This window comes from Pteropus alecto, unplaced genomic scaffold, assembly GCF_000325575.1.
Source record: "Pteropus alecto unplaced genomic scaffold, ASM32557v1 scaffold8, whole genome shotgun sequence".
NCBI classification, from domain to species: Eukaryota; Metazoa; Chordata; class Mammalia; order Chiroptera; family Pteropodidae; genus Pteropus; species Pteropus alecto.
In genome coordinates, this window is record NW_006494609.1 from 6,266,492 (window position 1) to 6,289,671 (window position 23,180).

General features: G+C 38.7%; 1 protein-coding gene and 1 non-coding gene across 4 annotated transcripts in view; one reads left to right on the plus strand and one right to left on the minus strand.

The window, feature by feature from the left end:
* Positions 1-23,180, plus strand: part of NRXN3 (neurexin 3) — a 1,437,186-nt gene that overhangs the window by 794,431 nt on the left and 619,575 nt on the right. The gene's annotated exons all lie outside the window — the stretch shown is intronic.
* LOC112473783 lies at positions 21,796-21,914 on the minus strand. Its single transcript, XR_003044175.1, has one exon. It is a non-coding gene; the product is annotated as a 5S ribosomal RNA (ribosomal RNA).

The following is a 23,180-nucleotide window of genomic DNA, read 5'->3' on the forward strand; positions in this document are numbered from 1 at the left end:
TATGGAGGACTGACTATATCTTTAGAAACATTTTATTTTTTTAAATAACAAGAAGTTTTGGCTAAGGGCTTAAATCTTTCCTGGTCCTAGATTGGATAGAATAATACTTATCACCTTGAGCAGAAAAGATTTTAGGCTTCTAATTGCTTCCCAGGTAATGTAGTATAGTGATTATCAAGGCCTCTGAATATGCATCTCTGGATGTGTAGAACCAAATGAAGGTGTCCAGGCATTTGGAAATGCTCACCCACCCCTTTAGAGAAGAGGATAGTTTTGGCTGGCGGGGGCAACAGCTCTTATGTTGGACGTGACCCTTTTCCCTGGGGAATTGTTTACTTTCAGTTACTTTCAGATTCTGGGTTTTGTCTTTGTCGTCTCTGACATCTTTCTCCTTTGCTTTCACTCCCCTTCATTGACCTATCAAGTTACTAGAACATCATGCATCTTTTTTCATCTTACCCTACATGCCTTTCCTAATTGTTCTGTTTTCCCGCCAGCTTCAGATATTGCCATGGTCTCATAACTGGCACTCCTCCAACCCTGGCGTCTTTACCTCTTATTGTCTCTTCTTGTCATTCCAGCCACTATTCAAAAGTCTTCTTTCCCAACCCTCCACCAGTTGTCAAGAGAATGAAATCCACACTTTTTGGGAAGTGGGCTATCCATCACACTGCATAACACAAGGTAGGGATTCAGAGAATATGCAGGTTACGGAATTAAACCCTGTCTAGCACTGTTCAGACATACTCGGTATTAGAAGTAAACAAAGGCTTTTTTTAGGAATTGACTGATTATTTGCCAGTATTCAAAGTCTGGAATATGTAGCAGGGACATAAAGTCCGAGATTTAAAGATAAGGGACTTATAAGAAAAAACAAATCCCAGAGCACACAGCCATGTTGCCAAAAACAACATGGTGTCCACAAGGAGTCCCTGGATTACTAAAGTTTGTCCCCAGCTTCCTTTTCAGTAGGAAAGGGTCCCATCTCAGTCTCCCATCTCAGTGAAGAAAGCCGGAAATAGGCAGAATGAAGCAAGCATTCTCATTCCTGTACCCATGACAAAATTCTGTCTGGATTGGTGTGATTTCTGTGTTTAGGTGTGCTACATGGAATAAAAGTACCTCGCTCATTGCATGGTGCATAGTTAGCTGTTATATGAAAAATTCTGACCACGAAAAAAGCTGAAAAAAGCTAAGTGCACATTACACGAGGCCTTGGATGTCAGGATAAGACGTTCGTCTTAATAGATAGTAAGAAGCTTCATCCATATTCCTTTACATACCATGTCTTTTTTACTTGTTTGTAGAAAGCAAGAAGTATCAAGAATAGTAGCATTTTATAACAGAAATATAAGTTGCTTTTGGCTCACGTTCAGCCTCTGAATCCTCAGGAGTTTTTCACGCCCTCTCCCCTCTCCTGCTTTCCAGCTGATTTGACAGAAGGACAGAAGGATTAGGAAATCAAGTAGCTTATCTGAGAGGTTCCCCACAGGGCACTTTGTCCCAGGTGTTCCTGCTTGTAGCTTATATAATCAGGAGTGTTCTGCATGCTGAAGGTATTACTATAAAGGTGATTGTTTGAGTCAGTGGGTGATGGTGTCAAGGCAATTATAGCCAGGTGATGTGTGATCCTAAAGACCTAGTTAGTGCCCCAGGAGACCCCGGAGACAGGGCTTCTCCCCATACCTTTGCAATCGCACATTCTGAAGTGAGGTGGCACCGCTTACCAAACAGGAACAAAAGTGAATCATTAAAGGGGGACAGTGTGTTCCCCTAGTGCTTTGGGGGAAAAAAACATCACTCCAAGTTAATCTTTTCTAATGTGTCCCTTTTTGTTATGTTCATATTTTTGCTGGGTTTCTTTGTTCACTTAAAATGAAACTAAAACAGAACCATGAGAATTGAACATGGTTACCTCTGATAATCAAAAAACAAAAACAAAACGATATTTAAATGTTTTTTAAGGAAATGGAAAGAGCAATAAATTAGCTGTTTTTCTTGTCATTAATTTTTTTTTCTACTTTAAAATTACTTATAATAGATAATTCTACATCGAACTTGAGATTAAAGTTGTGAATGGTTAGAGGCTTATGTCCCAATTGTGGCCACCGATCCTACTGTGTAGGGGGGCATCTATGTGAAACTGGATCTCTTTTGAATATTAGGATAAAGACTATCCCTATGGAGAGATTAGAGACTTTATTTTATTTTTCTCTTCCTCGCTTTTCTTTTTTAATTAAGCGATTCACGGGTGCTATTGAAAAAATGTTTCAAAATATACCACTAAGAAGATTGTTTAGTTTTCATAAACGGGGTCATACAATAACCATACGTTCTGAACCTCTCTCCCCGTCACTATGTATAGAAATATGTAGGTTCGTTTACATTCAAAGTGAAATACAATTTGAAATTTTGCTGGAGCAACATCCTGCATATGTGCGTCCAGGTTGGAGTTTCCAAGAAGTGATTGGAAATTAGCCATTTCAGCCACAGTGTGATGGCTTGGTTCGGTGCTTAAATGAGCCCCAGGAAGGAGTGAGTACAGAAAACTCCTACCATGCTCAGTTTTTCTTAAAGAACTTGCATAGGGACAGACCACTGGGGCTTCTTTCTTTCCAGTTTTAAAGGATAAAAATTTTTTTTTTTCCCCCAAAGGCCCTGTTCAGCTGGGTTCCTGCCTTGCTCTCATCTGAGGTGTCTAACTCTGCTTGTGCCCAGCTTTGCAGGGCCTGGGGCAGGGGGTGTTGAAGATTATGTAGTATCCAGAAAACTAGAGTGTGTCATCTAGATTTCACTCACTAACACATTTGTACATTTATACTCAGATTTACCATATGGCAGACACTGAGCCTAGCGTTAGAGACAGAAACATGAGCAAATGTTGTCCATTCATTGCCAAAGGGCGTTATAGATCAGTGAGGGATACAGACAAGGACACAGGCAGTTATACGAAAAGTGAGTTTTGCATTGACCAGCATGTTCAGAAGCTTCTAGGCAAACTTTGAGGGCACGAAGAGAAGCTTCTAGGACGAGACATCTAATCCGAGCACTGAAGGGCGATTAGAATATAGCTGGGTGAATAGAGGTGTGGAGAAAAGGAGTGTTGGAGACATGGGAGGCCACATGTCAAAGGTTCAAGAATGCCTATTGGGGTCTGGTGTCTTGGGGCAAGTTATACCCAAGACAGGTAAGCACAGCAGATCTCTTTAGCCTTCAAGCAGGGGTCCCCAACCCCCGGACCGTGAACTGGTACCTGTCTGTGGCTTCTTATGAATCAGGCTGCACAGCAGGAGTGGGCAGACAAGTGAGGGAAACTTCATCTGTATTTGCAGCCGCTCCCCAGCGCTAGCATCACTGCCTCAGCTCCACCTCAGATCATCAGGCATTAGAGCCTCATAGGAGCACCAATCCTTGGTGTCAAAAAGGTTGGGGACCGCTGCCTTAAAGGCTTCCTAAGGAGTTTGGGCTTTATTCTGAGAGTCATGAGGAACAATTAAGGAATTTTAAGAGGCATAGGGGTCTGATTAATAAGGTTTTATAAGGTGGAGAACAGATGGAAAGGGGTAGAGAGACCATTAGGATGCTACTGCAGATGCCGGGATAAGAGATTATGGTGGTTTAGACTAGGGAAGCGGCTGTGGGGCTGGAAAAATATACAGTGTTTGAGGAGGCAGTTCTTGCATCCTGTGAGCAAGTCTCTGCAATTGCAAAAGCACCAGCTGAGTTCGGCAACTTTGAGAAACTGCATCATTTTCACAGGCGAAACAGTTAACTCTGACATTGCAAAGCTGAATGCGTGTGGTGCAGAGGTTAGATAAATGTCTGTCTCTGGGGGTATATATACCGTTGCATTTTTTATTTTGTTTTGTTTTCAAGAGATAATTGCACCCGAGGCTGGAGCTTGCTCATCCTATCTTTTGGACTCAGAGTACAGTGTCTGGTCTATTTTCTACATGACTGGGCTTTACTTCAGAACTGACGAGTCATATATCATTCTGATTGATTTTTTTCTTTTCTCTTTTTTTCCCCCCTCTCAATAAAGTGGGAGGGGTGAAATAGAGATTGTGATGGGACAACATCAGGACAACACAACCCAAATATACAATTATCAGGAGCTCCCCAGCCTAGCCTCTGTTGTCCTCTTCTTTTGTTAGTGAGGACTGAGAGAGAGATGTAGAGTTGAATGAGTTCACACAGCGGGTAAGTGGCAGGGAAAATAGGTAAGCAGTCCAGGCTTGGAGCGCTCTGATGGCTGCCAGAGGGGGATGGTAAGAAGCAGGTGTAGCAGAGAGATGGGATGACGGGGTGACCAACCAGTGTATTGAGCGCTGCAGTCCAGCTAAGCCTTTAATTGTCTATCAAAGCTTTCATTGCTCCTGAATTCTTGGATTCGCTTCGAGCTGTGTCTTCCATTTTAGTTTCCTTTCTTCTTAGTGTCTGTCATTCCAAAGGCAAAGACTCTACTGCGTAAGCATCCATTTTTAGTAAACAGGAAGATGCAGAATGAAGGGGCTTGTGTGCACATGCGCACATTGGACAAATCCTCTGTAAGGCTAGGCAGGTTTCGTAAAGTGGATGGGGTTGTATTAGAATGAAATACATGCTACTTCTTCAGAAAGTCCGTCTATTCTGCAAAATTTTTATTCTCTTTTCAAATTAATACAACTCTGACTTTGGCCGATTCTCTTATACAGTTCTAAGGGATTAGGATCTTTGAACAAAAAATTCTTCCCATATACATACGTGTGTTCATTCTGGAAGGAACATGTGCCTGTTAAGGTTTTCAGAGAATTCTGAGATTTTTTTTAATGACTATTGATACCCATTATAAAGCCGTAGAAACGCACACCGTGGTGATCAGCTATCTCTGGAGGCCAGCACACCTCGCTGACTTCCTTCTGGCAGATCACACATGAGGGGAAAAGTACTGGGTTAGAGGTAAAAGCAATAGAGAAGATGACAAACACAAAGGTAGTTAAACATGAGGCTTTTAAAAAAAATTCTGATCTATACATTTTGGCTTTAAAAAGATGGTGGTGGGGTGTGTGTGTGTGTGTGTGTGTGTGTGTGTGTGTGTGTGAAATGGGGAAAAATACCAATACATCAAAGTGGACAGGTCATTTTGTTGAATGTAATATTCAGAGATTATGAGAGGTAATAATTTCTGGCTGCCATGCTTTATGCTAATGTAGCCGTCCTCTGTTGTATGCTTCTGCTGAGACAGCCACTTTATTCCTGCTTAATTTTCCCTCTGATGGTGGTGGTAGAGGCCTGGGTATCTATAGTCAGCTTTTACCAATTTAACTGGCTGCCACCACAGGCCATTATAAATTATTATTCTTATTTAGCACTTGAATCTACAATTTATTTCTTTCTTTCATATTCTGTGAAATATAGTTATAGACTTAGGTCTAAGTTAGCTATGCTTCTTTGTTCTTATAAATCCAAATATATCATTAGAAATAAGCTAAACTTTTTTGAATGCTAAACATTTGTAATCTCTAAGACAGACTGGTAAGTTATCAAGGAGCTACATTCATTCATGCACGCATACATGCATTTATGCTTTTATTCGTCCATGTGTGCAATAGATATTTACTGAACACCCACTTTACACTGGGCAATGTTTTAGGCGTAGAAGATAAAACAGTGAATGATACGTATTAGGGGAGAGGTATTGCCTAGAATGTCTAGAAAATACTAGTCAGATTTGAGGAAACATACTGATAAATCTCATACTGATAAATCTCAATATAGTTTTTCTTCATACCGATAAATCTCAATATAGTTTTTCTTCATACTGATAAATCTCAATATAGTTTTTCTCCTCAATTATCCATACAGCTCCATGGCAAAATCTTGTGTGTTTTTTTTTCCCCCTCATTATTTTTAGTCCACCTTTTGTATCTCATGAAGTAGTCTTTGCCTTTAGCGGGGTGGTATTTTCGTACTTTCTCCCTAATGTCTTAGAAAAAAATATTTTCCTTATTTCTTACCTATAGTTGTTTTGGAATGTGGTAAATCACTGGAAATCTATATATATGAAAAATTTTGCTGTAAAAATTCATATGTACCTGGATTAACAAAGGGCATGTCCTTTTCTGGATTCTAGATTATAGACATTTTTCAAAATTTCTTACAAACTCTTTTAGTTGCACTATTCCCAGTTGGTTAATTGACTTTCTATTTCTGTTTCTTTCTTAAGTCTTTCTCTCTCTCTCTCTCTCTCCTGTAAAGAAAGAGCAATTATAAGTTATTAGTATACAGGAGGTGATTTTTCTTATATCCTCTTGAGTCCCACCACTAATAACTGAGTAACTGCAGATACTTAACTTCTCTGAGCCATGCTTCCTTACCTGTAGAATTGTGCAATATTTCCTGTGAATAATGAGATAATATGTGGCGAGAAAAAAAGATAGTAGCACTATATTGTTCATCTTGCCCATGCTTGGTTCTCACCAGTCTTCTCTATGAATCGAGACCTGCATCCCTTTCGCCTGTTCCTGACTCCTGATGCTTCCACTGTTGCTGCCCACCTGCTCCCCCTCCGGTAGGTCCTGATGCTTCTTTCCTGCTTGTCTATTACTCAGGTATTGTATTTGGTTTTTCATACCTGGCGTGTCTAAATCTTCACCAGGTAAGTCTTGATCTCTCATGTTGATCCTGTTTTGCCACAGACAAATTCAGTTTTGATAGTAAGTCAGTGTGCTTCTGGAAAATTTAGCTTTTGAGATAATTTTGATAGATAGTGATGAGAAAAACAGCCTTTTGGCAGCCTTTAAATGTTCAGGCAAGTTGGTTTGGTGGTCAAAATGACCTTTTCTACTTGTTGCCATAGTGCCTGGAATATATTCCATATAGACTCATTCCTTGGCTCTTTAAAAGTTTCTCGTTTTCTAGACTTTTCAACTAACCCTCAAATCCTCCAGGTTAGCACCTCAGTTGGCACCTGAGATGGGCTAAGCTAAGGTCAAGGTCTTGCATAAATGGAGCATAGCCTAAGGGTGGGCCGCAGAGGAAACAGGTGGAGGGAAAGCATCAGAAGCAATTCTATTCACTCATTGCAGTTCTGCCATGGGCTAGCCTCCCATAACCCTAAGACTTTTGCTGATGCCAATTATCTAAAAAAGCCTGGCTCTGTTTACCTCAGTAAGAGGAAGAGTCATAGTCATTTTCTGCCTGCTTCCCAAGGGTGAGGATGCCAGCTTGAGAGACTTGGTGGCATCATAAAGCAACATCAGGTGAAAATTAGAGGAGTGAAGAGTCCAAAAGGAAGAGGGCAAAACATCACTTCGATTGAGTAATTTGTGGCTGAACTGTGTGGACTTGTGGTTCTGGTACATCTGTTCTTCCTCTTATTTTCTACATTGCATACAGTGGATGCGCCAGGAATATATAACTAACTCCCTTATCAATTATTTCAGTATATTCTTTATCACTTTAGAAGGGGAAGCTTGTGTGTATTTTTAATGTGAATGTAGTATCCCCCTGCTCCTCAGTGCAACATGTACCATGGTGCTGATCCATGGGATTCTCAGTTTGTGCAACAAAGCCAGAAATGCTGCACAAAATCCCAATAGTTGGCTGCAAAGTCTGCCCTGAAGATCAAATAAAGGAGGCACATACATGTCCTTAACAGGTGCTCAGCAGGTCGTTTGGGTTATATTACTCTCCTACAGCCACCTCTCAGAAAGGGATTCCTCTATAAAGTGCTTGGTAATGCCTCATACCTTTGGAGAACTCTTCTGGGCCTCTATGTCAACTCACATTGCTGAGCCAACTGGAGTAATGAGCTCTCTGTAAAGACGCCTGGGAAGAGGACAGCCCATAGCGCCCACTTTATCTGGGATTTAAAATGCTTTGTTCTTGTTAAATTAAAGCATCCCAGCCATCCTGCCCCGGACGCATCCTGTCTTAGCTGATCTCATGTTTACAATACAAGAACAATCTCAGTTGAGCTGATTTGTTTAATGAAAATGTATTTCCCTATTTGAAACTTTTACTCCAACCCCCTAAAAAAGTATATGTTATTGCATATGATGTTAAAAACGATTTGCAGTTCCTTTTTGTTTGCAGCCTCATTGCGTTTTCTTCTCTAATCTCTAGATATATGCTTCATCTCTTGGAAATATAGCAAGGTGGTTTTTTGTTGTTGTTGTTTTTCCTAGTTGGACGTTATCTTAGGGAAGTTGCTTGTGGCATTATCCTGGCTCTGGGTGTGCTGCCTGCCTTTTCATACATTCTCACCCCACCACACGTTTCTTGTAATGTTGCTGAGTCTGGCTAATTCAGATCCTTTCTCTAAGTTGCTTTCATTTAACTCAAGTTGAGAATATCTGATACTGTGCTCACAGAGCTGTTGAGTTTAAGAGCTCAGAGAAATGCTCCCCACTGAGATTTCTGGATGCCACAGCGGTGTCTGGAATAGGAGGCACATCAGAGTGCTTTTGGCAGCAAGTAGCTGAGATTCCTGGCCACTCGTAAGATAAGATAACTGTTGCAGCTCCAAATAGCTTCATAATTCAATATTCAAAGAGTAGAAGGTAAAACATGTGTCGCACTTTTTATAAAAGAGAAAAACTTTTTCCACAAGCCTCCCGGCTACTCCGCAACCCCCAGTGAATTTCCTTTTATATCTCATTAGTCAGATTGGGCATCTGGTCACCCTAAATCAATCACCAGCAAAGGAGAATGAGATTTCCACAATTAGTGTAGCCCAGTCATGATCCATCTTTTGGGGCTGAGGCCATCTTCCTTACAGTATTACCCAATTCCTGAGTAAAATCAAAATTTAGTTAACAGGTAGAGAAAAACAGATATGGGGTTGGCAATCACAAAGAACATTTGCTTCAGGAAAAATCATGATTGGGTTTCTAGGTACCTTGCCTATCATTTCTTTGTGTCTAAACAGAGTTTTCTATTTAGTCTGAGATATTTTCAAGTAACTATGTAGTTTCTTTGTTAGATCCTGTCCTGCACCGCAGTTCTCTCATTAAACTCAAAGAGAAAGGCATGAGAGAGTCTAGGGAGTCATGGATAAGAAATGTAGACAGAGGGTTGTCCAGAAAGAGTATTTTAATTAGGGTGATCATATAATTTATAATTTAAATCAGGCCACTTTTGAGAGTCAAAGGAGGAGCTAGGAAAAATTCTGCCATGTCAACAGATGTAAATCATCGTAGGCAAGCCCAAATGTATGATAAAATCAGGTTTATGTGATAGTCTATTTTAAAAATGTTATGGAGAAGCTAATTTTTTAAGAGTTTTCTTAGATAAAGAGAATGCAAAATTTATTTAAAATAATAGAAAATTCCAAATTCATATGAAAACCTTTCTATGTTTGATCTTGTTTAAAATCCAAGTGTTACGAGACTTAAGAAAGTAAGACTGTTATAAAAGGTACCGTGGCATTTTTTTTAACCTCACAGATCGTGTAAAACTTCTAGGATGAATTTGGGGAAAAACAGCATATGTAATCAAAACATTGCATTTTTTTTTTGCTGGAAAACTATAAATATTTATCTTTTATTTCATCTCATGTTCATGCCAAGTCTTTCTCTGATTTCTTCTAACCTGCCAAGGCTTAACTATCACTGATATTTTTGTACTAGGAGCTTTTTGGTCTTTGCTGCTGATTGAAGCCTGAGAAAGAGCTTTGTGTGAGGGAATAGTCAAAATAGAAGAAAAATAATCTTCTACAGACAAAATGTTTTCAAGCATGGATGAAACATGTGAAAGGTTATGCCCTCAAAGAGAACATTCCAGGATAAGCTCTCTCTCATATGTAGTTAAATTTTGCATTTTGCTGCTGTGTTCACAGAATGTTCTCTGTCAGTCACAATAAAGGAGAGCCTTTTCATTGAAACAAACCACTAAATCTGTTTTAGTGACTGTGCTGACAGTCCGTATGTATCTGAAAGAATAGGAAGCACAAGGAGAAATTTAAGCACACTCACATCTAGGGTAGATGTATTCAAAATTGAACGTTAATGAGACAGGAACAAGAATTATTTTGAAAGCCCCAAATCATCTCTCCCTTCCACTCAATTTCTGCTAAATACTAGTGTAAATTTTTTATGAATAGTAAAGAGATTCGTATTTCTCTACTTTTATAATCTTTAGTTTCTCCTTCAGGCCACTTAAGAACAGGATTCAGTTTCTTGCTTTTCCTTATTGGTCCAGTGTGCCCTTTATTTAATGATCTAAGAATTGCAATTGATACTAAGACTTCTGGTCTGTGTATTTAGATCTTGGATCTTAGAAATGAGTAGTTACTAAAAATCAATGTTCTATCAAGAATGTAGCAGAAACCTCATTTTCTGAGTAAATCTCTATTGCCTTGTACGTAAAGGGGCTATTTCTTGGTCTGCTAATCTATGGGTTACATTCAGTCTAGGTTACCAGAAGGAATAGGTAGATGGCAAACAGGGCATGAAATACCCTGTCACAGAACTCAGCACCCCAAAATGAGGGCAAGAAACCCATCACTTTGGGGTATATTCAGAGGTCACTTTGTTAAATCATGTCATGTTTCCAGTATCTGGATTCATTACCTGCAGGCTGTCTGTTACTCTCAGGGTCTATTCTGTTTGGTCCAAAACTGAAGAGAAATAATTGGCTCTGGTGATTTCATGTGAATGTCGAAATAGCAGCACTACTGCTAAAATATCCCCAGCAGCTCATAATTAATTATCTCCCTGATCTTCACATTTTTCCTAAGGGACAGGTAAGAAAGTAGGTACAGAGCAAACTTAATACTCAGGTAGAAGATAGCAGATCCAACTCCTTAAAACCTGTATGCTGGAAGAAATGGTTGTTTCCTCTACCTTCCTCTTGACATACAGCCAATAGCCCAGCCAGTAGATGTCTAACCATGTCAAGGAAGGATTCAGGGCTGGTGCTTTCAGTGGCCTCACTCCTTATAGTGAGTGTCACACTATGGTACTTGTAGAATGAGTCTGAAGTTTAGCCTCACCATTTACATGTAAGAATTGCTACCTCTTTTATTTCTCCAATCTACCTTTGTATCATCCTGGAGTTTCCCACCCTCTGGAATGGCAGGAAATTCACAACTGGCTTTTCTTATAATGGGGTCATACCTGATTCTCTAGCTCATAATGAAAGAAAAGCTCGAAGAAGAGAATAATAGTTCTTAGTTGGTGGTGGAGTCATGTTTATTGTTGTTCTTTTGGCTCTGGGTGCTTTCAGCTGTGACCTCTGTCTTAAGCACTATTATTCTGGTTTGGTTGGTGATGGGTGGTCAGTAGTGCTTCCAATGACCCCCAGCCGCTGGCCTGCAGTAAACATCTCTTCTGTCCTGCATGCTGCATGGAAGCAGAGCACTGGTCTCTGCCACCTTGATACCTGTCGTGGTTGAATCGAGTCCCCCGAAAAGATATGCTGAAGTCTCAACCGCTGACACCTGAGAATGTGACCTTATTTAGAAATAGGGTTTTTGTATATGTGATTAAGATATAAGTTAATATGGGGTCATACTAGAATAGGGTGGATCCCTAATCCAGTATGGCCGGCATCCTTATAAGAAGAGAAGAGACAAAAACAGAGAAACAGACACACACAGACATGAGAGTGCCATGAGACACAGCTCACATAGAAAAAACACAGTGTGACGACTGAGACAGAGATTGCAGTGCTACTTGTACAAGCCAAGGAGCACCAAAGATTTTTGGAACACCAAGAGCTAGGAGACAGCTTTGGGACAGATTTTGCCCTAGAGCTTTCCGAGAGAACGTTGTCGCTGCTGATGCCTTGATTTTGAAATTCTGGTCTCTAGAACTGTCACAAAAGAAACTTCGGTTGTTCTAAGGCACCCAGTGTGTCATGGCAACCTCAAGAAAAGAATACATCCCGCCTCACGTTTCCCGCCCCATGCCCTGCCCTCTGTCTCCCCCTCACTGCGGTCACGGAGCATAATCCCTCTCCACTGACCATTTGGGAACTCAATGCCGGCCACTCTTCCTGGGGTTGGAGAGGATAAAGATAAAGCTAGCACAATTTAGCCTTTTTCTTGATATTTCACCCTATTACACTTACAGTTTCATGAGGCAACTTTGGTGGGAAGAGTTAGAAGCAGCAAGAGGGTATTAACAGTTCTCAGGGTCAAACCTCCATGACCTCACACTAGGACAGGTTCTCTTTTCTTTTATGCCATAGCATTTATTGAATTGTGTTGAGCAACTTGTGCTCTAATGTTTTTTTCCCTATTAGAATGGAAGTTCCATGTTAGCAGAAGCTTTCTATACATTCCTCTAGCCTCTATGCACGCTACCTGGCATGAGTGGGCAATATGATTTATAGACTGTTGGTGTACATGGATGGATGGATGGATGGATGGATGGATCTATGCATGTAGATGACATGTACTGAGTGACCATGGAGGGGAAGAGAAGGCAGGACTTAGGAGTATCCTCTATACTCCATAATGAACTACCAACCCACTTACTCTCTTCTCTGATAAAGATTCCTGTTTTGGTAAACCTTGAAGTCTATTCTTTCAAACTTCTTGACCTCTAAGAAGAAGTAGTTTTCCATTTATGCCCCAGGTTACGTTGTATGGAAAATACAAGAGGAAAACTAGGCCTTTTCTATTAGTGTCTGAACTATCTCATTAGTTACCATCAGTGTTGGAGTAATCGACTTCTCATTAAGACTTCTCATTAGATGGTTATTTTTCCCTTTTACCTTCTGGCATGAAATTCAGAACATTTAACTTATCATCACTTTCCTATTTATCGCTTAAAGAAAATTCACCTTTCCCCTAGTTATCACATTCTGATTTTTCAGGGTTTTATAAAATTTTTAATCTTATGATAAGATTTTATTTTTTATTTTTTAATAAGCCTTTAGCAATTGATCCATCTAGCATTTCAAAGTGTGTTTTAGTGATATGAGGTATCCTTTCTTTAAGATTTTATTTTGCCAACGTTCATTGCATGGTATGAAGACGACATGCACTGAGTGACTGTGAAAGGGAAGAGTAGACAGGACTCAACAGTTTTCATGGTATTTCATGGCTAGAGCCAGTTGCACATTTGATCAAAATACACTGAGACCAAAAGAGCAGTTTAATTCTTTCTTAAGTAATATGTTTTTGCCTGTGAACATAGGATCATTTAATTTCAGGCAGCCTTAGTTCTCAGGTATGTAATTATAAAGAAAACTGGATGAGAAAAGTGACTTGATCATGGCACATATATGCTGCCACCATGAAACATAATCCAGTTGATTGGTAGCATCACTTTCATTTATGAATACCATTTTAAGTCTTATGCACAAGTATTATCTATACAAATCACCTCCAGCCAAAGAAAGAGCTTGCTTAGTCACAGTTGGGTTGTCTACCTTTTCATAAAAAATATCTTGTAGAAAGCTTCTAAACAAGAGAATAGGATGTTTCAGATGTCTTGCAGGGTTTTTTTTGTGTGTGTGTGTGTGTGTTATTATTTTACTTGTAATATCTGTGTTAAAGAGCACTAAAACAATATGAATCACTGATATTAGAGTGTGCATCTATTCATACCATAAAGTCTCCCAATACACATTAATACATTTCTCTTGTTGGTATTTTAGAGTGATCATTCATTCCATTCTCCTGGCCCTTCCGAATTCCACATACTGATAAAGTTGCTTCAGAATGGGCTTCTTTAGTTTCCATTTTCTTTCCCAAGAACTTCCCCATGCCTCCCCCACCCCCAAATTCTTACTCACTCTCAAGCACAACTGGGCCAACTGCCTTCCCTAAGTACAAGAAAGAGAAGATTGCTAAAGAGCTAAAACTACTTAAAAATTGAGCAGAAAAGCCTGTGTCAGAGAACCAGTGGAGAAATATAAGTTTCTAATTATAACTGGCACCAGAGAAAATACTGAAGCCAGAGGCAGGTCCATAGTGGAGAAAATAATGGATTTAAAATAAATCGTTTCCTCCTTATGATAACATTGCCTTCATTTCTTTACTCTAGCTTTCTTCTTCCTCCTCCTCTTCTATTATTATTGATGTTGTTGTTGTTGTTGTTATTATTTTATTTCTTGCCGTTTCTCTTTCTAGCCTACTTGATTTTAAGCCCCCCAGAAGACAAGTGTTGATTCTGTCTTTATCACCACTATATAGCTAGTAATTAGCACATAGTAGATTCTAAGTAAATATTTGGAGACAGACTGTTCTTTCTATAGTTCTTTTTTTTTTAGATTAGCCTCTCTCTCCATTTTCTGACCTCCAACTTTCTTTCTTCCTCTCTAATATGTCACCATAGATACTCATTTCCTGTGACCTCAAGGTTAGTAAATTTCGGGTCTGTCATCCCCAAATGGGCACCAGAGGATGATGGCCCTGGATAACTGTAGGAAGTGGGGTGAGGGGAGACGAATTTGTTTGAAACCTATCTTAATAGTTGGAACCTATATGGGGAGTGTACATAAGAAAAAGTAAAGCATACTAAAAAACATGAGCAAAAAAGAAAAAATTAAAACTAATTTTTTTTTTAAAAGTAATGCATTTTCATTTGCTCTTGCCACATGATCACTTTATCTTCCTTGCCTCTGAACACATTCTCTAATTACAACAAAGAAACTTTAAAATATCTAGTACCTTTGTAAAATTGCCATTAAATTTTGGAACACCATGTAATATTTACCATAATTGAGAATATATAGTAATTTACCATAAAGAGCATTCTTTTATTAAGGATAATTGAAAGGCTTATGAAATTCACCAGATAGACTATCTCTAGCCACAATAACCAGGGGATTCAAGAGAAAGTATATAGGAATGAGCTCTTATCAGTGAATACAATTAGTTAATATAGTGTATTTTTATATCTGTTCCTAAATCAAAATGGATCTTGAAGCCTAAGATTTTATTATCTAACATGGGATTTTTAAAAAAGTATAGACATATTGGTAGATGGGGAGAGATAGAAATATATAGTTTAGATAGAGAAAGAGACATATACATAGATTGTTTCCTTTATGCAGATATAGGAAGTAAAATAAAAGTATACTGACTAATGAATCAGAAAGGAAAGTCGTGAGCCTCGTATTCTGTGACTAATTCTGCTACTAATAGCTTATATTATTCTGCTGATTTGAGCTAACAGGTCTCCTCAGCTCAAGGACTGGAAAAATTATTTAATACAACTTTCTTATTTTACCGATGAGGCCACTAAGGGCCTCAGCGAGCATAGAACGCAGTACACCCACTGTGTGAAGGTGATTCCCAATGCAACGAGTCAAGAGGGGGAATTCATTTATCTTTTCAACTCACCTTTTTTATTTTCCAGCAGCTTATTGAGGACCTTATTTTAGGACAGGCAGTGTGCTAGTCATTGAGGATAGAGACAAATGGCCAACCTGTCCCCTGACATCAAGGATATCAAATTCTGTTGATAGAGTCTTGCGATATATACATACATGGATATGCAAATAAAATAATGATGGACTGTCACCAGCCCTACATTGAAATTAACAGGGTGATGTGATAGATGATAATTGGCTTTGAGGAAGAATATATAGTGTGGTCCTCTCTGGGAACACTGAATTGGAGACATGAAGGCTGAGAAGTGGCCAGCCATGTGCTGAGTATATGGCCTTTGAAGGGGATTAGTGCTCCGTGAAGAGTAAGGGTTCAGTGGTTGGAATAGAGAGAGCAAGAAGGGTAGAAAGGAAATTGGTAAGGAGTCTGGCCAAACTCTGCAGAGCATCGAAGGCCGTGGTAAGCCATTAAGATGTAATTTCTAAAAGTAATAGAAAACATTGGTGGTTTTACTTGAGAGAATGACTTACACTGATTTATATTTTGAAAGGACACTCTAGCTGCTTTATGGAAAATAGATTGCGGGAGACGGAGACAGATAGGAAGGGGAAGAATTCTTTAGGAGGCTTCAAGTAAGGAGACTGGAGAAGAGTGGATGTGTTGGAAGTATATTTTTAGGGTAGTGTTAACAAAATTTGCTGATAATTCATGGATAGGGAGCTAGGGGTCGGAGTAATGGAAGGGGAGAAATTGAGAACGCCTACTCATTTTGACTTGAAAGACTGAGTGGACTGTGGCAGTGTTTACTGAGATGGGGAAGACTGGGGTAGGAATAGAAATATGTTTTATTAGACTAGAATTTATATTTTATTTGACTTGGATTGTCTAATACAAATCAAAAAAAAAAAAAGATTAAGCCTCACCTGGAGCTAAATATATTTTATTTCGGTCAGGACAAATATGAATGTGCCAGAGAAAATCATGAAATATGGATGATATCTTCTCCCTGTATCACAAATAAAACAGTAATTTTCATAGTGGTTGAAGGTCATCTTGGGAACTATGTGAGGTGGTAGGATTTGTATATATGGAAATGATAGTGGATATGTGTCACTGTATTCCAAACGTGTGTGTGTGTGTGTGTGTGTGTGTGTGTGTGCGCGTGCATGCATGTGTGTGGCAATGTTTATAAGGACAGGATGTCCCTATGAGCTTATAAAAGTGGATGCCCTTGGGTTGGGTGGCAGTTTAAGATAGCCCTATATTTCAAGGTTGATCTTTATTAAACCTGAATTATTTTTTTTCTAAACCATTTTCAAGAAGAGTACTTTGTGTGAATACTCATGGAATAACAGACAGACCAATTCTTTTTTGCCTAGAATGAAAATCGCCTGTTATACATTCATCATCAGTAAATATTTTGGAAACTTCAAGAATATATTCATCCATATTGGTCTCAGACTTTGCTATCTGACAGATATAGTAAAACACTCACCAGAAACCATATATTAGCCAGATATGTAAGACATCAAACTGAAAGGTTATATAACAGCTATGAAGGGCATAGTTGCTCTTACAGTTCTAAATGTTAAGGAGGTCTGTTTGAAACTTGAAACTTGAAATAAAAACTAATATATAGCAATCTTAAACTGTCCATATCCATGATAATCACATTGCAATATAACTAATGTTTCTGAATGGCACCAAAAGCAATACATTTTTTTTTCCTAAAATGAATCAGTTCTCTGTTTCCAGCTTAATATAGCACAATAATGCACACAAACTCCAAAACACTTAAGGGGAGGGGTACCTTTTATTTTCTACTTTGGAGATGGAGAGGTAATTTGTGGTGTAGAGTAGAGAGAAGAGAAATTGGAAAATTATATTATTTACCCTGCTGTGAGAGAACTGGAGAAAACTTGGAAAGAACTAATGTGGAGGCATCATTATTAGGCTAAATTAAAACTCTAAATCTCTAACTTTTTGAGATTGGCGCTTTGAAGCATCGTTATTTCCCTTGTAATCACTCTCAGAAATAAGCTACTTGCTAAGATGGATGACATGATAATTTTTCTTTAGATAGAATGTACTATTTCAATGTCCAAAGACATTTTTTTTACGTGACATTCAGTGAGTATCATATTGATTAAATTGACTCCCAGTCTCCTCCTGGTGTTTATTAACAAGACTATGGACTGGTTGGTGGCTTCATCTAAGCCTCACCCAGTGTCTGTCCACCCATACTTTTAAACTGGTTTGGGGTTGCCATGAGGTTTGTAGCTTTAGAAAATTAGCCTATCACTTTATCCAGAGATGAGGATTCATCTTAAAATAGCTAGATACTTGTGTCTCTTACTGATGTATTTCTTTCTTTATGTTTGTTATTTAAGCAAAGGTTTGAGAGTAATTTTCTTCAAAAGTCTGGTGGAATATAAGAAATGTCTTCAGCAGAAGCAGAAAGGTTAAGAAACTTGGCAAAGAATAAGCCAGGGTCAGATTATAAGCAGAGTTCTCCTTTTAATGTCATGTATGAAAGAAATGGCCAGTTAAATAGATCATCCTCCAGCTTGTGGGGGGATTTTGGCAACACCTTGCTCTATCTTAGATCTCACTGGCTTTGGAGTCCTGCCTAGATTTGTTAAGAATTGCTTTCTCTGTCAGTTGTTTTCTCTCTTTCACACACTACGTATTTTTCGTATTTTTCGGGTGGCCATTTTAGTAACTGTACCCAATGTTTATTTTAAACCATCTAGCCTCATTTTCTTGTAAGGAGGGCTTTAAGGAGATTATTAAATGGGTTTGCAAGTACCATCCAGTCATGCTGGAGTGAATTTGACCTTGAGAATAGCATTGGCCCACATTCTCGGTGCCTACAAAAAAGCATGTGAGACCAAATCTCTGAGTCTATAGTTTTCTATAAAAAAATAAGATATGAAAGGCTTTTGAAAATCAGGCAGCATGGCTAATAAGATGTATAAAATAAAAATTCCTACCTTTCTTTTATTTGGCACTATGTTTGTGGGTAAAGTCAAAGAATATTGTACTTACAATAGGCAATTACATGTATATGTTTCCATTATTTTAATTTACCCAGCTTTGTTGCAATTGGAAAAAATTTTGGAAAAGTAGCAATAAATAATATCCAAACAGCTATTTGCATGACACAAACACAGAGAAGAAAGATAGCTTGAAAGTTTTAAGAGGGTTAAAAGAATGCGAATACGAAACAGCGAAGAACATGTTGCGGGTAGCTCACGTGAACTAATGGTGGGGGCTGACTTTGAACTAGGATTGTTCTTTGTGCCCTTTAGATCCACCCTCGTGCAATGTAAAATGATGTTCAGTAATAATGCTGCCTTCAAAATGAACTGAGCTGTCTTCTATCAGGTAGAATGTAAGTTCCATAAGGGCGCTAATGTCATTTTTACCTTCTTTATTCACTGATTCGAACCAAGTGCTTAGAAAGGTGCATAGTGTGTACTAGGAACTTAGTAAGTATTTGCTAACAGGATGAATGCATTGAATACTTGTTTGGATGACAAGTAGTATGGTAGTAGTTTAGTTAACAGCATTGCATTAAGGTCAACTTCCTGGTTTCGATCCTTGCCCTTTGGTTATGTAAGATGTTAACATAAGGGAAAGATGAGTGAAGGGTATCTGGGACTTCTACTGTATTTACAATTCTCTGTTAATCGGGAATTATCTCAAAAAAATTTGATGTAGGAGATTGAGAATGGAAGAGGAAGAGGGAAGAAAGAATATGAAGGCTAAGAACCCTTAATTCTGGAGTACCAAAAGACAAGTATGGGTTAAAGGGGCAGGAAATACCTGATGTGAGTACAAGCAATTTGAAGGACTAAATAGACTTTGGCTTCTAACTGTTCTTGAAACCATAAGGAAATCTCAAATACTTTCCACCATAAATTGTCATCAGTCCTTATCTTTCACCTGTGCTGCTTTTGCCTAACTCTTGGCCTTTGCTGTTGCCAACTGCTCACAGCCCTGAATCCTAAGTCCACCCTCCCTTCGTAGCATTGTATTAACAAGTGTTCAGATACTAGAATTTAACTGTGTAATTTCTTGTGTAATCACAGGCTCAAAAGAACACTAGAAAAAAGAGCTTTGGAAAGGAAAAATGGGCAGCCATTAGTATTATTTTGTGAAGGGAACAAATACTTAACAGGTTAATCTGTCCTCGGTGTTCTCAACAACTTGTTCCCCATAATGGAGAAGGGGAGACTAATTTGTGCATGCCTAAGTTATCTATCTAAAACTTTCAAAGCCAGACATCAAAAGAAGTTATAGTTCATTTTAAGCAATATCCACAAAACCTAATATAGTCTACTTCTGAGTAATCATTTAATTATGGTATTCTATCATTTTATTTTTAAAAAATACGCTGAGTACATAAAAATGACTAAAATATCAACAGATTCTTTCTTCCTACGCATAACCATTAATCTTAAATGTTCCAAGAGAAGATGTTTAAAAAGTAACCCTTTGTGGCACTAGTACTTCTTCCTGCAGCTGTAGGCCCCTTTTCTTCCCAACCCCCTACTTTCTTCCTTTTATTTTCTCTTGTCACCTTGCGGTTATGGGTAATCCAGCACGTAGGAGTGGACTGGTAGGGGAAGGCACGAAGGATGCATTTTGCATTCACTTGTATATCAGCCTTGAAGCCAGGCTGGCAGCAATATTGTGGACAATGGATCTTTCAAACAAATCGACCGTTGTCTGTTCCTTCCTTCTGTAATTTTTGGCAGAGCTCTCTGTTACGTGTTTGGATTCTTGAAACTTTGAATGAATAAACTAGGACATGGTATTAATGTAAAGAACTGGCATCTTTGTTGACTTATTCAACAGACTATGTGTATAGAAAAGCAAAATAAGCACTTTCAGAAGTGTTGTACACACATGCCTCGGTTTGGAGAGTTTAAACAATGTAGAATGCAGTGCCCTGGAAAAAGCAAGGCTCATCTCTGGACTCTGTAAAATTTAGTTTCTGAATAAAGATATTCTAATGGCCATAGATGAATAATATATGAGCAATTGTATGTAACATGCACATCTCTTAGCCTTTGGAGCAAATGTAGAACAAAATACATAGTGATACTGTTAAAAGTAAATTTCTTGGGCTGAAATGTCATGAGATTTATGGTTAAACTAGAAATCTCTTTGTAGTAGGATGACAGTAATTCAAAATATTAGGCAAAATTAGAGTTTAGATGCAAATTGCCCACCTGTAGAGACTTGGCATTGTAACATAAAATTCACATAGTACAACCCAGTGATAAAATGAGTTGTTCTCAGTAGACCAGGATTTCTCAGCCTCAGCATGGTTGACATTTCATGTCAAATTTATTGCTAGAGGCCGTTCTGTGCATTATAGGATATTTAGCAGCATCCTTGACCTGTACCCACATGATGCCAAGTGGCAGCCCCCTCCACTTGTGAAATAACATGTTGCCAGATGGCTTCTGCTGGGGGTAGGGGATTTGCCAAAAATCATATTTGAGAATGATTGCAACAGGCCAAGGCGTGGCCCATATTGACCACAAGGAAGTTGTATGTTCTTACAAAAAGATTTCCTATTTGTACCAAAACTATAAGCGGTATGCCAGGGCAGTCTAACTTGAGGCCTCATTGTGCAGTGGACTGGACTTTGAAAGTCTCAGCCATGTGAGCAAGAGTGAGTAAACAGAGTGACCAGTTGCCCAGCTCGACCGACCACCTTCCTCCATCAATTAACCCCTCTAGCCTTAGTAGCTTCGGTCTCTAAGCTTTCATTGACTTTCTTCCCCTGGCCATGGAATAGATTGTCTCCTTTACTCCAGAACAAAATCAAAATGCCTCTTGACAATGCAAAGGTTTAAAATTACAGTATTTTCTCTCTTCATGTCATGACTAATTTCTTAGAAAAATAGTCTTCAATGCATGCCTCTACCTCCTCACTGCCCACTTTCTGGAACACATCCCACAATTTGCTTTTTTTCTGTATCACTACTAAAAGTGGTCCCCCAAATGCTACAATTCAATATTCAAATAAGCACATTAACTGAACTTTTCCTAAGTTCATCTTTTTTGACTTCCATGCAACTTTTGGTTGTCTCAATCAGTGGTTCTTAAACTTTATCGTGTGTCAGACTTTTTTTCTTTTGTTTCCTTGTGTGTGTTTAATTATTTTTTAAATTTACATACAGCAAAATTCACTCTTTCTGGTACACAGTTCTATGAGTTTTGACAAAGACGCAGTCACGTAACCACCTTTTCAGTCAAGATATGAACCACCACTCCCTCCCCAGTTCCATCATGCTGCCCCTTTGTAGTCAAACCCTCCTCCCACCCTCAGCCCTGGCAGCTACTGATCTGCTCTTTGTCCCTATACAGCTGTCTTTTCCTGAATGTCATGTAAATGCAATTTGAATCTGGCACCTTTCATTAGCATAATGCATTTGGGATTTATCCATGTTTGTGTATCGGTAGTTCATTCCTTTTTTAAAAACAAAAACAAACAAACAAACAAAAAACGCCTACAGCACCTGGTATTCCTAGGTGGTCTCCCCTCTAAGTACTAGCCAGGCCTGACCCTGCTTAGCTTCTGAGATCAGATGGGATCAGGCACGTTCAGGGTGGCATGGCTGTAGACCTAGTTCATTCCTTTTTATTGCTGTCAGTCTTCCACTGTGTGGATGTACCAAAGGTGCATCTGGCATTTACTCTTGACATTTAAATCTGGCATTACTCTTGAATCCTACTGCCTATGAACATCATCTGGTTGAGCCACATGCATCTTAAGCTTAATTTACTCAAACTAAACCCAATCTCATAGTAAGAGACTTTTATATTTCCACTGGTGGTCATCACCATTTGACAGTTCACTAGGGGGAAAACATTTGGCGTCATCTTTTTCTAATCTTTCTCTCTTCCCTTTATAACCAACCAAGTGTACATTATTGGTGTGTCTCTACCCCTTTAGACATTCATAACTTGTACAAGTGCTAAAAGATGATTCTTTTAGAAGGGAAGTATAAAATCAGATATATGCTTCAGAAGTATCACGCTGGCAGCAATGTGAGGAATTCACAGAAACTCAGGAAAATCAAAGGAGACATTCACCATCCCATATGAGATTAGCTATCATTTTGATTCACCAGGGGGAAATATGTTTCATTATTCCCAGGAAAAGCAAAGTTATCTGCCTCCCTAGAACTTAGTCCAATATTGCTTAGAAAAAAGTACTAATCTGGTGTGCTATGCTTCAGACAAATAATACATCTGAGAATTATATATTCTCACAAACATGATGATAAAGCAAACATGTGGTTTGCTTTACAGGAAGCCACCATATATTTTATCCCATGATAGAATGTCATATATATTTTTTCTGTTACTAGTACTAATAGTATTGATAATAATAGCCATCAATTTTTGAGCACTTTCTAAGGGCCAGACCAAGTACTTTGCACATATATATAAATATATATATATAAATATGAAGAAGGGGGAAAATTTTAAAAAGCACTTGAAAAAATAGCAAATGGAAGAACAATTATAACAATAGTTCACAATGCTTAAATGTGATTATTATTTATCATTATGAGGAGTGCTATGCAAATGTAATGGTAATTTTGACCAAGGTCAAACAGAAATATAGCAATTCCAAACATGTCTTTTGACGTTGGCACAACAGCAATTTTTTTACGACTATGAAATTGGCTCGGAGCCCCAATATCATGATGATTGATGACCGCCACCCCGGTGATCCAGACACCAAAACAAGCATGCCACTGCCAGACTCCTCTAGTGTATGTAAAGAAATTAGGTTTCCTATATTACTGTGGCATTCTATCAAAATCTTTCCCACCTTTGCTTCATATTCCATTAGATAAACAGACCATCCGACACAACTGTA